Source organism: Ostrinia furnacalis, unplaced genomic scaffold, assembly GCF_004193835.3.
Source record: "Ostrinia furnacalis isolate ACB-3 unplaced genomic scaffold, ASM419383v2 OfSCF2039, whole genome shotgun sequence".
NCBI classification, from domain to species: Eukaryota; Metazoa; Arthropoda; class Insecta; order Lepidoptera; family Crambidae; genus Ostrinia; species Ostrinia furnacalis.
The window spans coordinates 420,409-441,764 of record NW_021132278.1 but is presented as its reverse complement, the minus strand read 5'-3'; the positions used below and the strand labels follow the sequence as shown (position 1 = coordinate 441,764).

The 21,356-nt window shown below is 35.8% G+C and overlaps 1 protein-coding gene across 4 annotated transcripts in view; it reads right to left on the bottom strand.

Annotated features, from left to right (window-relative positions):
* Positions 1–21,356, bottom strand: part of LOC114354322 (zwei Ig domain protein zig-8-like) — a 173,757-nt gene that overhangs the window by 38,138 nt on the left and 114,263 nt on the right. For all 4 annotated transcript variants that reach the window (XM_028306638.1, XM_028306637.1, XM_028306640.1 and 1 more), the window contains exon 3: positions 7,470–7,492. The gene's annotated coding sequence lies outside the window, so the exon portion shown is untranslated. The remainder of the gene's footprint in view (positions 1–7,469; positions 7,493–21,356) is intronic.

Here is a 21,356-nt window from a genome sequence, read left to right as displayed (position 1 = left end):
ATTGTAAAGCATCTAACTTTTGCCTGTGGCTTTGCCCGGATCCGTCATAGGAAATCTTTATAGCGCATTTTTCGTTTCCCAAATCTAAAGTACTTTTTAATTCTTGCTTAGGTAGTCGTTGAACCGACGATTTAGTGTACGACAATGATTGGGAGAACCTGAATGTGAGAGGACCGGTCGTTGAGGAAATCTTGAGGGAGACATTAGTTGGGAAAATATAGGTTATCCTTAAAAATACTTCTCACAATGTACAGTCACGGAACGAAAAGGTTCGTCAGTTTTCAAATTGATTCCTTCAACGAATCGCGAGCACATATTACCTTTTGAAACTATGTAACAGAAAAATCTCGAGTTAGAGAAAATAATCTTTAACTGTTCGTCAGTAAAGTTCAAAATTATTCAGATCAAAGTTGTTTGACGATTTAACTTGTCAAGAAGATTATTATGATTGATAAACTAAAACCTTCTTGTTGGTTCAACCTGCCATTATCTATTAAATAAAAAAACTACATTTTGTAACATTGCATTGCACTGATCGGATAGAAAAATAAACAAGCAAAACCTTATTCGTTAGCAAACGTCATATTTATTTAAATGTTAGCAGCACTGTTTCTTGCACGGTTATGTTGGCAGGTTTGACTCTTACAGTACCTAGTGCAAGCGAAAACCGACACTAAGGTGACGAACCTTTTCATTCCGCGACTGTACTTCTGGTTCTTTTTTATGCGGTACCGGTTGTCGGTTTCTGGTTTCTGTCCTTTGCGAGCGAAGGTCACTATGTCAATTAGTTTCCACTGAAGCAGCAGGACTCTCTAATTTACTAGAGGCAAATGAAGGATTTGGTCTACATTATTTTTCAAACAGGTTAACGGTCCAATATCTATACTTATAATAAATCTGTAGAGAGGTCAATTCTGTACATGAAACATATTTTCAAAATAACTATCAGGGGGTGATTAGTGATCGATACTGATGCCAAAAATTCAATCAGTAAAATTTTTGTCTGTCTGTCTGTCTGTCCGTCTGTATGTTCCTTATAGAAACAAAAACTACTCTACGGATTTTAACGAAACTTGGTACAATCATTCTGAGTTAGCGGAAAAAACATTTGTATCAAAAAATCTAAATCGCGTAAGATAGAATATGAAGGAAGGGGGTAAAACGGGATCCACGCGTACGAAGTCGCGGGCGGCCGCTAGTATTTACTAAACTCATCAGTTCACTAAAATCATTCATAGTAGAGTCTATGGACTTCATATATCTATGTTTGTCCCAAGATTAACGGGGTCGGGAGGGAAAAGTTAGCGACGAAGCTGTGTGTGTACGATTAATGGTGACTTTTTAACAGTCTAGTATACAAAGAACCGAAGTTGGTAGATTTATTGCTTGTTTACAATGAGAGTGACGCGTGAGTGAATGCGTGGGCGAAGTTGGTATTGTTTAACTTTTTGGACATTTCTAAGCAGTTATGTTGTTTTTCTCACGAATATCGGATTGATTGATTTAATATTACAAGCTTTTTATTACTTTCACATGTCTGGTGTCTGTCGTCAAATCTTGCAACTTAAAATTGACCCACTTCCCGGTTTCCTATTGAGCTGAAATTTTGCATACATGTGTAAGTCCGATGACAATGCAATATTATGGTACCATTGAGCTGGTCTGATGATGGAGTCGGGAGGTGGCCATAGGAACTCCTAAACAAAACGGCGGAAACTCATCGAGTTTGGGTTCGTTGGATTTGTCTTTTCGAGCACTTTAGTGTTAGATAACGTCCAGGGTCCTGAGATTAAGATATAACTAAAAAGTGTAAAATAAAATTATAATAAAAATAAACTTTTTTAAAAACAAGCTTTTATTCTGAATTTCGAAAGCTTGTAGCGCAAACAGAGAAAAAGAGGAATAAATTCCATGCGCGATACAAACTTTCGAAATTCAGAATAAAAGCTTGTTTTTAAAAAAGTTTATTTTTATTGATAATGACTTTTAACCGAAGAATAAGTTTGACACATTGATAGTTTCAGTATGGGAAATATGTCAAAATGACAAGTTTATTCATCAGATAAAAGTTATCTGACGATTGAAAAATCAGCCCGTTTGTCGGCCGTTTGGTGTAGTGGTTCAGAACGGACTACTATGCCGAGAGGTCCCGGGTTCGATTCCTGGCCGGGCAGAAATTGAGATGATGAATTTTAATTTCTGTGACGGGTCTGGGTGTTAGGTACTATGTATAATATGTATGTATTTAAAAAAAAGTATTTAAGTAGTATATCCGTTAAGCTAGCACCCATAACACAAGCATTACGTTGCTTACTTTGGGGCTAGCTGGCGCTGTGTAAAATTGTCCAAAGATTTATTATATTATTATAATAAAATAAGCAAAATAGACATCTAATTAGCAAACCGAAAACTTTCCAGCCACAGATCCTAAGAGCCGTCCCAGTCTTTCTGTTAAATTCGATAACCTCTCGAGAACTGACAAGATTTCATTACAAAGTTAACAACCTAGCGTCGCCCGCAAAACCGACACAAAGACAGAGGCACCAATTAGTAAGACGTCACCGAAGAAACTGTAGACTGAAAGCGATTTGATTCCACATCGAGATGTGGTATTTCTTTATCGAGTAAACCGGATTTAAACTATCGATATAGTGCCCATTTCTAACTCATTGGGATTTGCCCTTTATCACAATCTTAATCCTTTAACCAATATCATACTCGTAGTTATTATCAACTAGGTACCTAATTTATCAGTAGTAGCTATTGCCAACGAATAAGATAAATGCAGTGAAATAAATTTTTTTTAAGACGATTATTATATTCTAAGTAGGTACGTGCATTTACGTAAAAACATTGGTGCAAATAATAATTAATTACTTAAGCTTGGGAATAGTAGACTGTTTCCTAATACTGATCAGCTAATTTTGGGGCTGGTGCCCTCGGACCCGGTGTTTCTATTGAATATTATCTTTATTATTTGTAACTGTAAAGACTATTTCCACCTCTCGTTCCCACCAATGCAAACTCCTGTGTAGCCAGGATCCACAGCTTGACCGCCACAAAAACCCAACCAATGAAGGTCAAGTGTCCCGGGGGAAAGTCAAACTGTCATTGGACTCGCAACGAAATTAATCAGAAGAACATAGGAGGAGTTCTAAATTAAGGTTCGATTTCCCTCCATTGCAAAGCGAATGACAGGTGACAAACAAAGGTTTAAAAAACCTTTAAGGAAAAAAATATGCACCACGGACAATAAATATCAATTAATATTAATTATTTGTAACTGTAACAAAAATATCGATACTACTCGAATTACTGTAATCGATATTCGACACATCCCTTCACGCTCTCAGCATTCGCTAATTCATATTGACCAGACACGTCATGTCAGAAACGCTACTCTTAATTGGATCTAGATCCAGACAAGTTCATTGTATTCTGTTTTCATATCAGTTGGTTATATGACAGATCTGCAAACAATGCAGCTCGTAAAATTGAAATTTACGTTCACGCCCGTATTCACAAACGATGCTTGCTTAAGTGAAGCAGATTGAACGCACAGCGTTGAATAGAGCTCTGTGATTGGTTCGCGTGTCACCGTGTCGCGTCCACGCGCACTGTGAGACCTCATAGTAATGTATGTGAATACGGGCGTCAGTTGTTTTAATTTATCAATAATTCGAGGAGGAGAGCGTTTGGATCTCGAATCGGCCAGTTTGGACCTATACCATAATGAACTATTGGTTTTTATTATTAACTAGCTGACCCGGCGAACTTTGTTCCGCCTTAATGGCAATAAATAAGCAGATTTTTTTTTAATTTCGAACAAAAAGTATCCTAGTATGTCCTTCTCCTGGCTCTTAACTACCTCCCTGACAATTTTCAGCTAAATCGGTTCAGCAAACAAATTAAATTGAATCAAAGTTCAGAACAAATTAATATTTAAATATTACACATTTTACCAAATATTGAAAACATACCAAAATCAATATGTGATTATTTTCACAAAACATCAGGCATTCCAAGAATTGTTGCAACAACAAACGGATATAGGATCCAATGACAGTTGACAGACTTGAGGGAGCCTTTATCTACATTGGAAGTCATTCGGCTGAAACGAATGAACGAATACCTAGTCATAGTCATAGTCATAGTCATATATGTTTATTGCATCATGTTGGTACATTTGGATCTTAAATATTAATACAGAGTCCCGAAACATGGCCCTGTAAGGGCATTGCAACATTAGGTATAGGTACATACAATATTAAAATCTAAATTATCAAAATAACAATGCTCCAATGATGCTCCAATGATGATGATAGCAAGTTATTCAATAATGCTGTTCTGTAAGGAATCCTTGCTTAAGACGTCCCGTAGCTGACCAGAAGCTATCAAAATAATTTGACTCCGCCAAGAACCAAACTGAACTCCTCGGAACTTCTCACATAGACTAACTTTAACGAGAACCGGTTTTTTAATGGAGTTTGACAGATTTTTGACATTAGAAAGTAAAATGGTGCAACCCAGCCTTACACAATCATAAGTGAGCAGAATGGCGCACGGTAAATTACGGCCAAGTTGATCGCAGCCTCGCGTGTAAAACACGTCGATCAAACCTTCTAGTTTTTCTTCGCAACCGTAATAATGATCAGTTTTGTTTTTCAAACTTTTCACATTACCTCCGTTTGTAGCAGTTGTAATAACAAGCAAGTAATGGATATTTGAAAGGCACATTAAATAATGCTTACATTTAATCGCTGTTTGTAGTTGATTGTGTACAGCCACCAGGCTCCATAATTACGAGTTTCCCCGATGGATTTTAACTTTACTTTTGTTATTGAGTTTAAAATATCTGTTAAGTACACTTTTAATAGTCCCTTACCTAGATTTGTCTTGTGTGGTCGTTTATACAGCCTTATGTTATGAAATAAATGTATTGACTGGTTTAGTTCTGATGGCCTCTGGTAAAATAGCAAAAATATGGACGTCCACCCACAAAGTGAACCGACGACCATATAAAGGCGCTGAATGCAGGCCGCTACCAACCGGGCGATATATGAGGAAATCATTGGGGAGGCCTACTTTCAGCTGTCAGGACGTCCTGTGGCTGAAATTATGATGATGATGATGATTTGGAAAACGATACACACATTTATCTTCTTAGCATTTTCAGAAATAATGTTGAGATGAAATGAAAATTTCATTCAATCGACTTGATATACCTTTGTTCGATTTAATTTCCTCAACTTGGCTCATCTAGTTTCTTTTTATGACAGCTGTAAAATACATTGTAGTCTTCATCTTTAAAGTGTCGTCAAATACATTTTACGGCAAAAGATAGATTAACAACGTAAGTTACAATGTTTCTATCAGTTCTGATAACAGAAATAGGACTGACTCTTAGGCTGGGTTGCACCGTCTTATTTTAACTTTGACAAACGTCAAAAATCTGTCAAAAATTTCCATACAAAAAACACCAGTTATCGTTAAAGTTACGGTCAAAGTTAGGTGGTGCAACTGAGCCTTAGCCATCATCTCACCTGATGGTGTGATGATCTGTGTCACCATGAGTTTACATTAGGTGTGCTCGCTATCAACTGCGTATCCTACTTCCTACAAATATTATAAATGCGAAAGTTTGGATGTCTGGATGTTTGTTACTCTTTTACGCTAAAAATGCTGAACGGATTTTGATGAAACTTTACAGTATTATTGTTTATAACCCAGAATACATAAATACCCTAAATTTCACCCGGGTGAAGCCGCGGTCAAAATCTAGTAAATTTTATATTAAAGGTGTGACAAATTTAGTGGCGACTTTCAAGCACTGATTATCTTCATAGATTTATGACTCGCTAGCGATGACAGTTAATACAAACGTATGGTATAAAGCTACGGGCCGAAGGTGGAAAGGAACACCACTCGGCCGGCAGGTGTGGTAAAATGAAGGATCTTACGCCCGTATTCACGAACATTACTATGATATCTCGCAGTGCGCGTGGACGCACAGGGTGACACACGAACCAATCACAGAGCTCTATTCAACGCTGTGAGTTCGATTAACTGCTTCACTTAAGCAAGCATCGTTTGTGAATACGGGCGTAAGTATCTATAAATCTATGTTTATCCTGATAATGCACTTCTGTTATTTTAAATAAAGCTTTCTTGGTAACGGAGCAACCATTTTTGCGTCCATTGCGTGTTACAAAATATATTTTATGGAGTAAACCGTTAGCACCAGTTGCAAGTGCATTTCAGTAGCACTAATATAAAAAAAATATATTATTATATATATATATATTTTTTTTATTAACTCAAAAAGTTAAAAGTGATTTCCCATTAAAATATTTGATAATTCAAAATGCTGTAGTTATGAGATTTGTAGAGAATTTTTTACAACTAAACCATTATGAAGCATAATTATTTATTGTATGTAACTTATTCAAGCTGAAAAATATTTGCGAGACATTTTCGTATTGCAAAAACATTTCAAATACACTAACGTCAATCCCGCTCCAATAAATGGAAGTGATGGACAGATGAACAGGCGTACAATCCGAAACTGTTCTATTCCTTTTGTGATATAAACAAAAGAAAGATGACAGTGTTTTGTTTTTTTATAGATATAAAGAATATTTTTTTCTGCGTGAAAGTTGAATGAACTTTGACATAAAACTTTAAAAAGCTTAATTTATGAAAATGTTTTTTTTAATGATTTGTAATGTTAGGTATATTGTAAATATTTAAAGCATGTAAGTAGTCGATGCAAAAATCAAACGAAAATGCTAGCAATATTTTTAGAAATATTTTTTGTACTGTTAAAAAATATACAATTAGTTGGCTCACCTTTTTTTTTTAATTTATTTATCAACTTAAAGACAGTTACATTGAGACAATTACATTTAGATAGCTTTAAAAACCACTAGGGTTTGATGTAAAGCTAATAACCTTTAATCCTATTTTAAACTTCTCTAAATAAAAGAAAAATAAGTAGCTAATAAATGATAAATTCCACTTACCTACATGTTTTCAGACTTCCAACTAAAATACTAACTCTCAAGTTAACGAAACGAAACGAACAAAAGTAAGTAAATTATTTCTAAAAGCTTTCACTCCTAAGATATCACAAAAGTTATCAAAGTAAATAAATAATGTAACGAATTATATTATCTAGATAGGGATTGTAATCATTTTTTTAAAACTTTAGTACCTATTTACCAAACATTTTCAATATTTAATTAATATTTAAAATCAAGTGGAGTGGAGGCCACGTACCGGAAAGCGCAGCGTAGGACGGCCACCCGCAAGGTGGACCGACGACCTCATAAAGGTAGCGGGAAGGCGCTGGATGCAGGCCGCTACCAACCGACCATTGTGGAAATCATTGGGGGAGGCCTATGTTCAGCAGTGGACGTCCTATGGCTGAAATGATGATATAATGATTTAAAATAAAAAAAACTACGTACCGTTACGTCCATTTGATTTGAACCTGTAACAAAAACAAAAAATTGTTAGTAATGTAATAAAAGAAGTCAATAATTTACATCCTATACTAATATACTGTATATTAGGCGGCTATATTTAAAATTTAGATAGATAGCGATCTATTCCAGACAACCAAGAAAACAGTTGTTTAGAATCTAAAAATGTATTCTTATTTTTGTTGCAAAAACGCGATCATAAATGTCACTGGTCGCATTACGTTTACGTTGCACGCCCGTATTCACAAACGATTGCGCAGCAAATAGAACGCACAGCGTTGAATAGAGCTCTGTGACGGGTTCGTGTGCCCTGTGCGTGCACGCGCACTGTGAGATCTCTTAGTAATGTTTGTGAATACGGGCGGTAGAGTCACGTTTATATCCTGTCACCCACTTAGGACAACGAATCACGAGTAGTGTCATGGACAATTTGGTAAAACAAAGTCCTGAACTAAAGTTCTTAATGTAATTTTTTATCTTCTATCTATACTTGTAATAAATCTGTAGAGATGTCAATTCTGTACATGAAATATATTTTCAAAATAACTATCAGGGGGTGATTAGTGATCGATACTGATGCCAAAAATGCAATCAGTTTTGTCTGTCTGTCTGTCTGTCTGTCTGTATGTTCCTTATAGAAACAAAAACTACTCGACGGATTTTAACGAAACTTGGTAGGTACAATTATTTTTCATGCTCCTGGGCAGGTTATAGTATACTTAGGAATTCCCACGGGAACGGGAATTAGCGGGAAAATCCTTTTGTGTGAAAAATCTAAACCGCTTAAGTTAGACGCTTGAAATTTGGCATGCAGGTATCTTAGTAAACTTAAAGCATAGTTATAACAGGATATTGCAAAATTCTCACAGGAACGGGAGTTAGCGGTAAAAAAATTTGTATGAAAAAATATAAGCCGCGTAAGTTAGACGCATGAAATTTTTAGTAAACTTAAAGCTTAGTTACAACTGGATATTGCAAAATTCCCACGGGAACGGGAGTTAGCGGTAAAAACATTTGTATGAAAAAATCTAAACCGCGTAAGAAGTCGCGGGCGGCCGCTAGTTTTACTAAAGCTGTCTTTAATTCACAGATTACTACATCGAGCAGAAGAAACAAAACAATAGGTCACCATACAAGTGAAACTTTTATTATTTTTCAAGAACAAAGCTCTTATTCCCAAGGCGCAAATTGAAAGCAATTTCTTTATTGCAAGGATTTAACTGCACCAGTTTTCTGTCGCTGAAAAGGCGCTTTTATTAAACAAGTCGGTGTAAAACTAAAAAAAACTATTTCATAAGGACGCCTTACAAAGTTGTATTTTAAATTTCCTCAACAGAATACTGTAATAGTTTCGCCCGTGTTTAAATTGTTCGTATAAAAGACGCTCGTCTCATATTCACCTGTTTAAAGTTTTGAATTACTTTGGAATGGAATAGTTTTTAAGTTCTGAATTTGGGTCAGGTGGAAGTGCTTTTGAAATAAATGGTTCACTTCATTTCATTTTAACGTTAAAATGGATTTATACATCATTAAATGAACGCAGCCTGCATCATCATCATCATTTCAGCCATAGAACCTCCACTGCTGAACATAGGCCTCCCCCAATGCTTTCCATGTTGATCGATTGGTGGCCGCCTGCGTCCAGTGTTTCCCTGCTACCTTAACGATGTCGCCGGTCCACCTTGTGGGTGGACGTCTCACGCTGCGTTTTCCGGTCTGCAGGCCGCGTCTGCGTCATGTATGTAAGAACATCATTATCAATATCTGTTCTGTATTGATTTGACAGTGCGGGTACGAGCAAAGAACGCAAACTGACAGATGCGGGCTGTTTTAATTTAGCGTCAAAACCCAATTTATTGTAATGGAAATAAGACGTCATGAGATATTATGTGATGTCATAGAAATACAGACAAAGGGCTTCATAAATTAATATCAAGCATCAAGAACGTTTTGCAAAAACTGAATCCAAAAGTAAATTTCAAATTCTGCAACTGGAAACTGTAGATTATTCTGGACACGGTAATGAATCGACGGCGCCTGCGATATTTCTTCAGAATTGATTGCATTAAGTACGAGGAATGGACGTTTTCAGCGAGTCTTTAAAATCCTGAAAGTAAAATGTCCAGAAGATAAATTAAACGGAAATTCTGAAAGACTGGAAGACTATTAGTGAAGCTTTGAGGCTGTTAAGGTTGCATATTTACTGAATTTGTATGACGTTTGAGGGTTTTTAGTTTCATAATTAAGTTATGATGTGCAGGACATCATTGTATGATTAATGCTACTTATAAAGTTGATCAAACTTTGAGGAAACAAATTAAACCTTTCATTGACCTTACTGAACAACCAAAAAAAATTTAAAATTAAAATGGTCCCAAACAATTTTCAATTTTATTGGAAGTATAATATCATGTGTCACTATCATGTTAATGAATAACATAAAGTAACAAAGTGACCCTAAAAGAGTTCCGTTTTTACCTTTTGAGGCACGGAACCCTAACAATGCAAAAATTGCCAATTGCACACTTTTCACAAAGTTCACAGCTGGTCTATATTGCATGGAAGAATTCCCATGACTCCGAAAGTTTGATGAAAGGCAATGAAGATTTCACTTCCACACCGTATTATTTCCAAATTTAATATGCCCTCAATAACACCTCCAAACCCACACATTTGGGTAGATATGAAAAAGGCAATTCGTTTTCCACACGCAGTGTAACAAACCCTATTTTCAGAGAGTGGATTTTACCGTATGCCTCAAAATTATGGGCCCGAACTTCACTGAACATTTTTCAGGGTATATTTTTGCGATATTCAAATTGCGTTCTTCGGTCGTTATTTATAAAGTTCTAGAATATAATGCTTTGTGAAATTCCGCTCTTAAGTTAGCCTGAAATACAGAGTGGCCTGTATATTATGATACGTACATCCATAACGGTAAGTGAAGTTATTAAATTTAAGGATATTAGGTAGACGTTGGTTCCTCTTAGTAAGCCTAAATTGTAACAATATTGGAAATAAACTGAGAAAATTTGTGTGAGGGTTAAGCAATCTTTAAATCTTGTTTATGAGGGAGGTAGCGGCGGTTCAGAATTTTCTAAATGATCGGTGTTTTAAATTCTAAAATAATAAGCATAATCAAAGGTAACAAGATACAGAAAACGGAACATACATATCAACACGTTTTTAGTAAAGAAACTAACCCATAACTTGCTCATGAAATGGTCGCTGGATAGAACCAACTAACCATAAGCCAAGGATGGAATCGGAAACGGTCCCAGTTCTTGTTATTTTTGAATGAAGGTGAGTTAAGTCTGCTTTCTTAGCTGGAAAATGCAAGATAAGTGTTTTTACTGCCTTCGCAAGGAGATTTTAAGTCAGTTGGGCTAAGATCGTTTTACAAGGCACTTCTTTGTGGAACAAATGAAAGTATAATGCACAACGGTATCTTGTCTTACGTAGAATTCTCTTGGAAACTCTAGAAGTATGTAATTGTGATTTATTTTTACAAAATATCTCTACTGAATCTGATCTCTATTCAGTGAATAGAATATCAGTAAACAAGAAAATTAAATAAATTATGTCGAAGAAGAAGAAAGAAGGCGATAGATAAAACGTTAATAAAACGAACAAACCACACAGTAACCAATTAACCATATCGTTTTCAAGTATACTAGTAAGTATACCATATCTAGTATTGAAGTAACGTAAACCACCAATTGGGCAGATGAATAAAATAAAATCCTTTATTTAATGTTGACTAATATTTGGCTTGCCACAGTTTGGAATATGGAAATTTTATAGTTCTATTTTCTCGGCTATCAACTAAACAATTGCACATGCTCGACAGTTCGTTCGTTCGTTCGTTTCAGCCGAAAGACGTCCACTGCTGGACAAAGGCCTCCCCCAAGGATTTCCACAAAGACCGGTCCTGCGCCGCTTGCATCCAGGTACTTCCCGCGACCTTCACCAGATCGTCGGTCCACCTAGTGGGAGGCCTGCCCACGCCATGCTCGACAGTAATCTTCCAAATTACCTTCCCAAATCTCTTCACAAAACTGCAAACTATAATTTAATCCAGCAATGATTTATTTATGTTTGTTGCATCTCAAAATGCTGAATAAGTGCGCCAATCCCAACTTTCCAGCATTCATCTTATTTTCTTCAACCGATGCTAGGGAATTACATTTGTTCCCAGTCCTGTGCCAGCGCTTTCTATCATAACTAAATTATTTGACGTCGCTGCTACGTATTTGAAAATAAGATTTCTAAATCAAATCACTTATTTCAATAACAAGTTCAGTGAATCTTGCTTTTTCAGCTTTGAATATGCATGTACCAACTATTTATATTCGAAGCGAGAAAGCCAAACCTTAGAGCCAAAACACACGATGCGTTGCCGCACCCGCAAAGATTTCGCCGTTTTACAGCCCCCCTAGACTAATTGCACTTTTTGATCGAATCGAAAATAGAATCCATCTTAACCATTATTCGAGTGGTTTGCGATTATAATGTGCACTTTGTCTAGACCCACAGATATTTCTTTGTAAGACGACGCAGCGACGCCGCTCTGGCATCGCACTGCCGCGCGCCGCAACGTATCGTGTGCTTTGGCTCTTAATCTTATCTAAGTTCTATTCGACTTCTAAAATTAAAATTGAATTTAAGAAAAGGATTTTGTTTTCGGTTTAAACTGAGACCTTCGACCGGTTTAGATTTCATCGACCCCAGATGCCTTATTAGTTTACAGGGTAGCTTGACCCGAGGGTTGAACTTTGCACCTTATACCCACGCCATAAGTACCGTACTTACTTGTAGTGTTGCATAGCTAACGATAGTTTACTGTCAACAGTATCGATAGTATAATCTTGTAAAATATGATCATCATCAGAGGTGGAATTGTGTTAAGCAATCGTAATCATTTGACAGTTCATAACGTACGATAAAGTCTGTTAAACAAAGCGTTTGACAGAATATTCGTTACAATTCCACCTCTGGTCTTTTGAAAGCGTTGCATTGTCGCATACCTGATAAATTAAGGAGCATTCCTGCTGCAGAATTATTATAACAATTAATTCTTTATTATAATTATTTTAAAAAAATCTCGCAAGACTGCGCTTTATTTTACTTCATTCGTTCCATTCAGCTTATATTCTTTAATACCTGAATCAAAATCTTTTTACCCATGTTTTCTAATAACTAGGTCCTAAAGGTAAGTTACACCCGGCACAGAATCTACTAGCTTACTGAGTTTCACTCGTTTGCGCACATCATACAAATACGCAAAGTGCATCGTGTGATCCATCGTCAGGGTATCAGTTGCAAAAGAACTCACTTCGTTATTCCACTTCATATGCATATTGCATAGTTTTGTCCATAAGTCTGAAAGGGTATCCGCTTCAGTACTTTCAAAGGAAAGTAACAAATAAATTTTTAATGGTTTATCTAAACCCTCCATTTGCCTTTGATGAATTGGAGGGCACACGCCCTCTATGCCATCATTACATCATGATATCAGAATATTCTAAAATTGCGTTTTAATTTCGTTATTGAAATTTTGATCAGAGAGAAATTTTGAAACTAAATTTCTTCTTACAGAATATGAGCAAGAGTATCAGTAAAATTTTATTCATGTAACATTAATTGAATCTCATGAAAGAAATTATATTTTGTTAAAGAAAAAACTTACATTATTGCAGTTTCTCTCAGTTCAATTGCTTGAATGTGCAACTTTTACAAGACTCATCAAGATGAATACTAAATTATTGTTGTTGCATTAAGTTTGCTAATGAACGTTCGAGATACCAAGTTCTGCATATTCTGACCATTTAAACTGGAACTGTGGCATTTATATGAGCGTTCAGTAACTTCTTAGACAGTTCGCAAGAATCAACCAGTTTTGATCTCTGAGGTGAAGGAGTTAAGGTGCATAATGTGGCTGAAGTTTTGGCTGTAAATTTAGGACAGTTTACGCCCTTAATCTTAAGGCGCATTGGCTAAATAGTCCCCACATACGTTATAATAGTTATACCACTTAGTTTTAGAATAATGGAGACTTTGGAATATTCAAAAGGGTAAGTTGAAGCGGATTTCTGGTGACTCATTGTTTAAATAAGACTTGTGGCTTGGGAACAGATTCTTGTACGTGTCATTAGAGATATACAAGTGATATCAAAATTAAAATCAATAAAAATTTTACAACCAGAATCATAATATTCTCGTACTTAAGTAGATAAGTGGTAATTTGAATTGTAGGATCAATTAAGTCCCAGTCCAGTCACAGTCCCAAGAAATAATTGAGATTTTCTTTACCTACTTTGTGTCCTTCAGATTTCTATTGTCACTTTAAGCGTGCTTTAAGTGCTACGGATATGCTGACATCATCTGTTACTATCCTTAAGAATTTGAAACATAATGCTGCACAAATATATTTTTGAAGCCAGGAAGATAGGAATTTTCCCACAAGGATATGAAAAAAATCTTCTTATATCCATTAAGTACAAAATTCCCTGGTCACGCTTCACACATAAAACCTATCTAAGAGCCCATTAAATGTTTTACAAATCCCTAATATGACTGCCAAAATGCTTTCTCAAAATAAAATACAATCCTGGTTATCGCGTTTAATAACATTACCTACTTTTCTGAAGACAGTTTTAGCTTGTTCGCTGCTTAAGTGGCTAACTTTTCATATTATGACGAACATTTTCTTAACTGCGAACCGCATTTTAAGGATACCGCTTTTTATATCTACCAAGGGCATAATCCTTTTCAATATTAGATGGAGATTGTTCCAAATTGCCAAAAGAACCATTAATTAGATCTGAATTTAATACAAGACTCGAATACTTCGCAATGACCAGCCAGCCTTGACGGATGACTTCGAAAACTTCGTTTCAACAAATTCACGAGTTCCAAAATGAGGTTGGAAGAACAAAATGAAATTATTTCCTTTTGTCCATTTGGAATCTTGGTACGTAATAAAACGGTTTCGGAGTAGAAGGTAAATAATATCGGCTATAAATCTCGTTTTGTTTTATCTTGAGTAACTATCCTGTTCAAGTTACAAAAAAGCTTACTAAGATGGAGAATGGCCGTTATTTTATTATTATTTTTATAACATCGTCCTTTAATCAAAAAGGTAAATATTCTGATAAATATACTCGAGAGCTTTTAGCGTCTCGTGACACTACTCAGTCAGTTAACTAAAAATACTCCTTCTAAAATTTTAATAAAGCATACCCTTCTAAAAACCTAAGTTCTCAGACTCGGCAGAAGCTTTCACCAAATCACTCTGTCATCGTGTTTTTCTATCAATATTCAACTTACTCTTTGGTCAGTCTAAAAATCTTGGTCCCCAGGACCTTACACACTCCATTAGGACCTGATTTATGGCGACCCACTAAAAGGCTCCCGCAAGGAGCGCTCCTCGGGCCCTTCCTCTATGTATCACTTACATTAGCCGTATGGAAATTTTGCCCCAAAATGTTATTTGCTTTGATCGTATAAGTATGTTATATGGCTCGTTCGGAGCACTCATCGATTTTGTTGATACTATATTTGTGTGCTTAGTCATGTTCGGTTTGGAAGAGATTTTAGAACGAAATTTGGGCTTGGATAATGTAAATGCTTAATGCGTAAGTATACAATGTTATGCTTAGTATGTGTACACTAAGGACATATTTGTGAAATAAAATATATCCATTAGTAATTGTTAAAGAGAAACGTAAACGTAATCAATGAAAGAAATCAAAAGGATTGATTTCAAGGGGCTAACATCTACCTTTATGGTAGAAAGACAGCTCTTCAAACTATGAATAGAATTATTAATAAACACGAGTAACTCCATACGGAACTAAAGACTGGCGTTGGAATTTTCGGACCAAGATCACGTGTATTAACTACAGCCTTTCTATTAATAGGTCGTATGCCTTGCGGCGATTTAATATTTAACCTAGCATCTTTGGCTTTATAAGCGAAATTTCGGCATTCAAGGATGTGGTGTGGGTCGCTGTACTTACATGAAAGGATGGGAAACAAAAGCTATTCGGTTCTGTAGTAAAGACTGGGGGTTTCCAAACGGTAAATTAATAAACGCAAGAACGTTATGAGTTATTGGTGGAATTTGATTAAGGTGTTTTTATAAAAAGGGTGTAAATCCAAAAGAAGACTTTTCAGATCGACTACATTCTTTCTGATCTTATTTTCTGGACTTTATTCATCTTCGTAAGTACCAATTTTGTTAAAACTTAACGCTCTCAAATAAAGTGTGTTACTTGAAAAGTTTTTACAGTTACTATTTTTTAAAGTACACATATAAACAAAAAATATTCAATTATTCATTTCCCATCTCCAAGTCCATAAAACAAATTGCCGTATACGAATTGCGTGCCCTATCACATTTTTTCCATCAAAAATAAATTAAAAAAAACTTTTTACGTCAGAATAACTCGACTCCTGATTGCAATATATACCGATGACAAGGTATTACAGGCGAGCGTATTTCAAGCTGTACGAACTGATATTATTACAGTTTCTCGGAAATTTATAGAAGCGAGACACGTGACGTGACAAGCGCTTAGCTCGAAAATTGCATCTAAAAACAGACGAGAGCCTTTGAACCTCATTAACCCTTTTCTTGGCATTGTGCATTTAGAGATACGTTGACCAAAACAAAAATATGGGGTAGAAACCAAAAACTATTTTTAAATGTTTTTTTAATATAACGTTAGCCCAAATACTACAGATTGTGTTACACAGTATAGAATCGCTACAGGCTGCACAGATTTAACTGTAATATTCAAAATGTCAGACCGTTGACAGGCGTCTACGCACTGGCTAATAATTTTTATTATTTTCGGTGTTTTTTTTAAAGAATATTGGTGATTATCTGTAGTAATATGGATAGTAAATAAAGGTTTCTTGATGATAGTGCTGTTTTTTCATCCCAAAACTTGTATAATTATTCTTGTACGATGCGGATTGTCCAAATGTATCTCTAAATGCACACTGTCAGATACGTAATAATTTACTTTCAATTTTGAATGTATCTTTAAAGACACATTGCCAGGTTCTCGTTGAATTTATTTTATGATTTTTTTCATAATTTTATCGCATAAAAAAGGTATCATGTTATTAGTTAGTAATATTTAATGCTGTAAATTATATGCCGATGTGAGTTTTAATTCATGTAATAAAAAAAAATGATTTTTGGACAACTTTGTGCTGCAGCAACAAAATCAGGCGCGCAAAATGCTGGTTCTGGTTCCAAAATCTGGAACCAGGTCGAAAGTCAGTGGCGGTGACACTTCAGATGATGAATTAGAAGCCGCACTTAGCCTCCTGATTCTCTTGGGTGGTTATCTTCCTACTCCAAACAACCCAGATCACCCCCAAAAAGTGAGCAGCCTATTCAGGCTGCTGCTGCTTCTGGTTATAAAGCTGGTGATTGAATAATTTCAGCCAGTTCGACTGCTGCATAGTTTCCCAGAGAGTTCTAGAGATCCATTTCCGCTATCTTGCGTTTCCAATGTAAGTTGGGTATCAAATTATCTTCAATCGAAGACGTGAACACAGTTCGGTACCAAGTGGCGTCAATATCCCTCGTATTTTTTTAATGGTCTTGCAGGTTTCCTATGTGTCCTATCTACATTTGCTTCTACTGGATGTTAAGAGGGGTGTGAGGTTCAGGCGGTACTCCAACGACGCTGATGGATTGGTTCTCATACATCCAAATGCAGCTATACTTGCAAGGCATTACAGACTTTGAAGTGGGTTTTTTACTTTGTTTTCAGTTTTTTGTAAAAGATACTTATTTTTTATTTCTCAAATAAGGAATAGCTTAAGGTTTTGTAGTAATTTTAATTAAAATAACTAATTTTTACTAACAAATAAACCATGTTTTAATTTACTACAAAGCTGGCAATGTGCACTTAAAGATACATACTATATTTCCAAAACTACATACCTAAGATTTTTTTTCGTATTTTTTACATGATTTTTAGTCGTCCTAAATCCAATATTTATAGTGTAAATCACAAATATTAACCAAAACCGTATTTGCCAAGTATAGGGTTAAAAACGTTTTATAACATGTCACAGCAAGAAGAGAATTTTCGTTGAAAAGATTTAGTATTTTATTACGTTACTTATTTAATTTTAACTCTTCTATTCTATTTATATGCATAAAAGACTGACTTACTCATCACGAAATCTGAGTGCTTACCATGAGTTTACGTTAGGTGTGCTCGCTAGCGACTGCGTAAAAAAATGACATTTAATTGTATGACATATTGTACAGCGCCCCTAGCGGCTACTTTCAAGAAACAAAATCTTCATAGAGATTTTTGACGTACTCGCTAGCGAGCACACCTAACGTAAACTCATGGTAGGTACACTGAAGAACTACAAGTGCTAGGAGTCTAAAATTATGCATGGGTCCTTTTAGAGCGTAGGTGCTCACTAAGACGGGATTTTGCAAAATTCAATCCCTAAGGGGGTAAAACGGGATTCACGCGTACGAAGTCGCATGCGGCCGCTAGTTTATTATAATATATGGGCCTTATTGCTATGACTTTTCTCAGCAACATGAAAGTTTCAGACTTTATGTTTTAATAATTAACACTAGAGTTCGTGTTTTCCCGTCAAGAAAATGTATTAAATTTTATTACCCATTCAAACTTAGACTGTCCTTTAAAGAGCTTTGAATAAGCTTACTTAATGACTAAAATTAATTTTACTCATTTTCACTATGTCCATTAATCATTACTACTACGATAGTCTGACTTTTAACACTGAGCTGGAATCCATCTTAAAGCTAAGACAATCTTTTCTTAAAAGAGGAAAGCCAAGTAGTTTTTTCAGCATGTCACCCAAACTAGGTTAGGATATAGCAGCCTTCAATCAACCTTATTCTAGAAGATAAATGACCCATGTTCCGATGGCACGTTAAGTTATCCGTCTTCTTAAACGACTCTAGTAGTCATTACGTAAAGCAAGGGCACCTATAGTGGCTTAATAGGAGTGACCCTAACCTTTATAGTGCCAATATTATGGACTTTACACACCGAGCCCGTCTATAGTCCGGTGGTATGATGTCGGTGACTTCATTTCAAAAGAATCATGTCGACAATTAATTGTACTTTCTAGTACTTTCGACAACATTTCAAAAGTCGACGACTCAAGTCAGCAGGTCGGCGGGTTTCGTTTGTAGACTGCACTACCACACTACACTACTGATGTATTTTTATAGAGCAAAAGGAAAGCATTTCATTACAGTAACACCTGCAGATGTTAAGTTTAGATGGAGTCAAGGGTTAATACATACCTGCCCAGTAAATACCTGTACACTCTAGCCTTGACGAGGCAGATCACAGTGTTCGAGTATGACAATCAGCAGGCAAAGAATCTTAGTCCCTAGATCGCATTATAAAAGAGTAATTTATTTGATAAGTCTAGTTTTAAGTAATCCTCTAATAAAGTATGTTCTTTAAGTTAAAGAATCTAGTCTTATTTTACCACCTTTAAATGTAAAAAACAACAACAAACCTCTTTCACTTATATTTCGGTAAGCTAAGAAAAGCGCCAAACCTTTACGACTCCTGGTTCCACTAACAGCGTCTTTTGTCTCATCCCCCCATTATAGAGCTAGACGAATAAGCAATAGAACAATCAGGCAAGACACTTTATCACTAGACACAGTCTCCAAGCAATCTACAAAAATAGCTTTATGCAAAACGGTCGCAGCTCGATGGCTCTCTCGTGCTCGATGCCATAAACTATTCAATAGTTCGCTACAAATTGTTATAAAAGATGGTGATGTCTGGTGAGAGTTTTATGCTAGTGATCACGACTGTTCTAGCAGTTTTATTCTGTTTCTCGTCAAAAATATCACCATTACTATCGGATATTTCTCACCAGTTTGACAGAATATTGTAGTCTACAGTATGCCTGCATGACATGAACCAAATGATCGTTCGAAATTATGATTATGTGCAATGGAAGGAATGTCAAGTCCTTTATAAGAACCTTTTGCTTTTACTGTACTGAATAAATTGTAGCACTTTGAACATACATTTGCTCTCCAATAAAGTCTAATGAAGGCCTAATTTTTTCATAAAGAATGACCTTAATTTCTGTCCCAAAATTTGCGCCAGATATCTGATGTTTCTTCTTCCTCTTTTTCGATAGAAATTGTCAACTGACGTCACAACCTTGATGTACAGATTGTTATAAGCAGCCACTGACAGACTCTACTATACCAAAATATTGTGCTTCAAATACTCGTACTATGAAAAGGTTCTGTTTGCACACAAGTTATTTGCAAACCGGTAAAAAGTTAACAGTGGAGTCAAAGGTGGGTTTGTCTTTTCAATTTGTTTCCTGTAAGGGTCATTTGTATAACATTACAAACACAAATGACCGATCCCTTCGGTAATTTGTACAAATACTCGTGGAGGGATGTCTTTGTGACTGGAAGTTTCTTCTCCATGACAATATAGTAATGATAATATTGATTAAAAAGTAATTTCAGCTAACCTTATTGTATAATCATCATCATTTCAGCCACAGGACGTCCACAGCTGAACATAGGTCTCCTCTAATAATTTCCATATGGCCGAATTTGCAGCGGCCTGCATCCAGCGCCTTTCTGTTACCTTTAGGAGGTCGTCACTCCACCTTATGGTTGGAAGTCTCACGCTGCATTTTCCGGTACGTGGCCTCCACTCCAGAAATTTGCTGCGAAATCTATTGTTATAAATTAATATGAATCTACAAGCATATTAGACTACAATACTTTTATTTTAACTCAACGTACTATTCTGTACAAGGTAGAAGTATCTTACTTGTTACAGAATAGAGGCTGACAAATTACAGACTCGGAGTTTCTTACATTACTTCTTCATTGGCACTTAAAGCCGAGTTTTGGAAATGTCTTTCACAATTTACTGCTATTTTCCACGCTGCAGAAACTATTTCAGGTACTGAAATAGCCTTTAGAATTCTCTTAAGAACGTCCCTTAATTGATGAATAAATTTTCTGAAGTTAATGTAAGTAAATGTAATATACATGACCTTTCTACTGTTTAACAATGTACAAAACCACCGAAATACTTTGTCACACAAAAGTTTAAGCCCAGATGCGGGTTGGCAACTCAAATAACTACCTGTGCTTCTAAATTTACAGAGGGCAAGTCCTTGCCCTAATTTGAAGGCAGTCCATGTCACTCTAACCCTCACTATAGCCCAAATAGAACACCCATATCAGAGGAAAATGTTTGAGAATTCGAACTAGGTATATTTTTCAAGATTAACCTATGGCAGTCTACTTGCGTCTGGGTTACGAATACTACCCACGAACTATCGTTTAACAGAAAAATGAGCTAACAAACTAAATAGTAATTTTTCGAATGTCATTAATTTATTTCATCATAACACATTTTTAGTCTATACTTTTAGTAATACCTAGCGTAGATAAAATTGTTGCAATTACTAGGTAGCTATCCCAAAAAAATACAAATAAATCAAGCGTCAATGTATATTACCGGTCACACACCAAAAAAAATAATTCGATGGCATTATTAACACTAAGCAGGACCATTCATGTAAGCCACTATTCAAGTCTTTGAACATCCTACCATTACCCTGTCTATATATACTTGAAGCTGCAAAACTAGTTAAATGAAACCCCTATCTTTTCAAAAAAGCCAAAGACGTTTTCCCACGTAATACTAGGAATTGCAATAGACTAGTCCTTGAGTTCATCCCGAAAAGTACTCGTATTCAAAAAAGACTGTTTCTGCATGTGTGTCCAAATCTATAATAAGCTTCCTCAAGATATTAAAGAACTGTCCTTTAATCAGTTTAAGACCA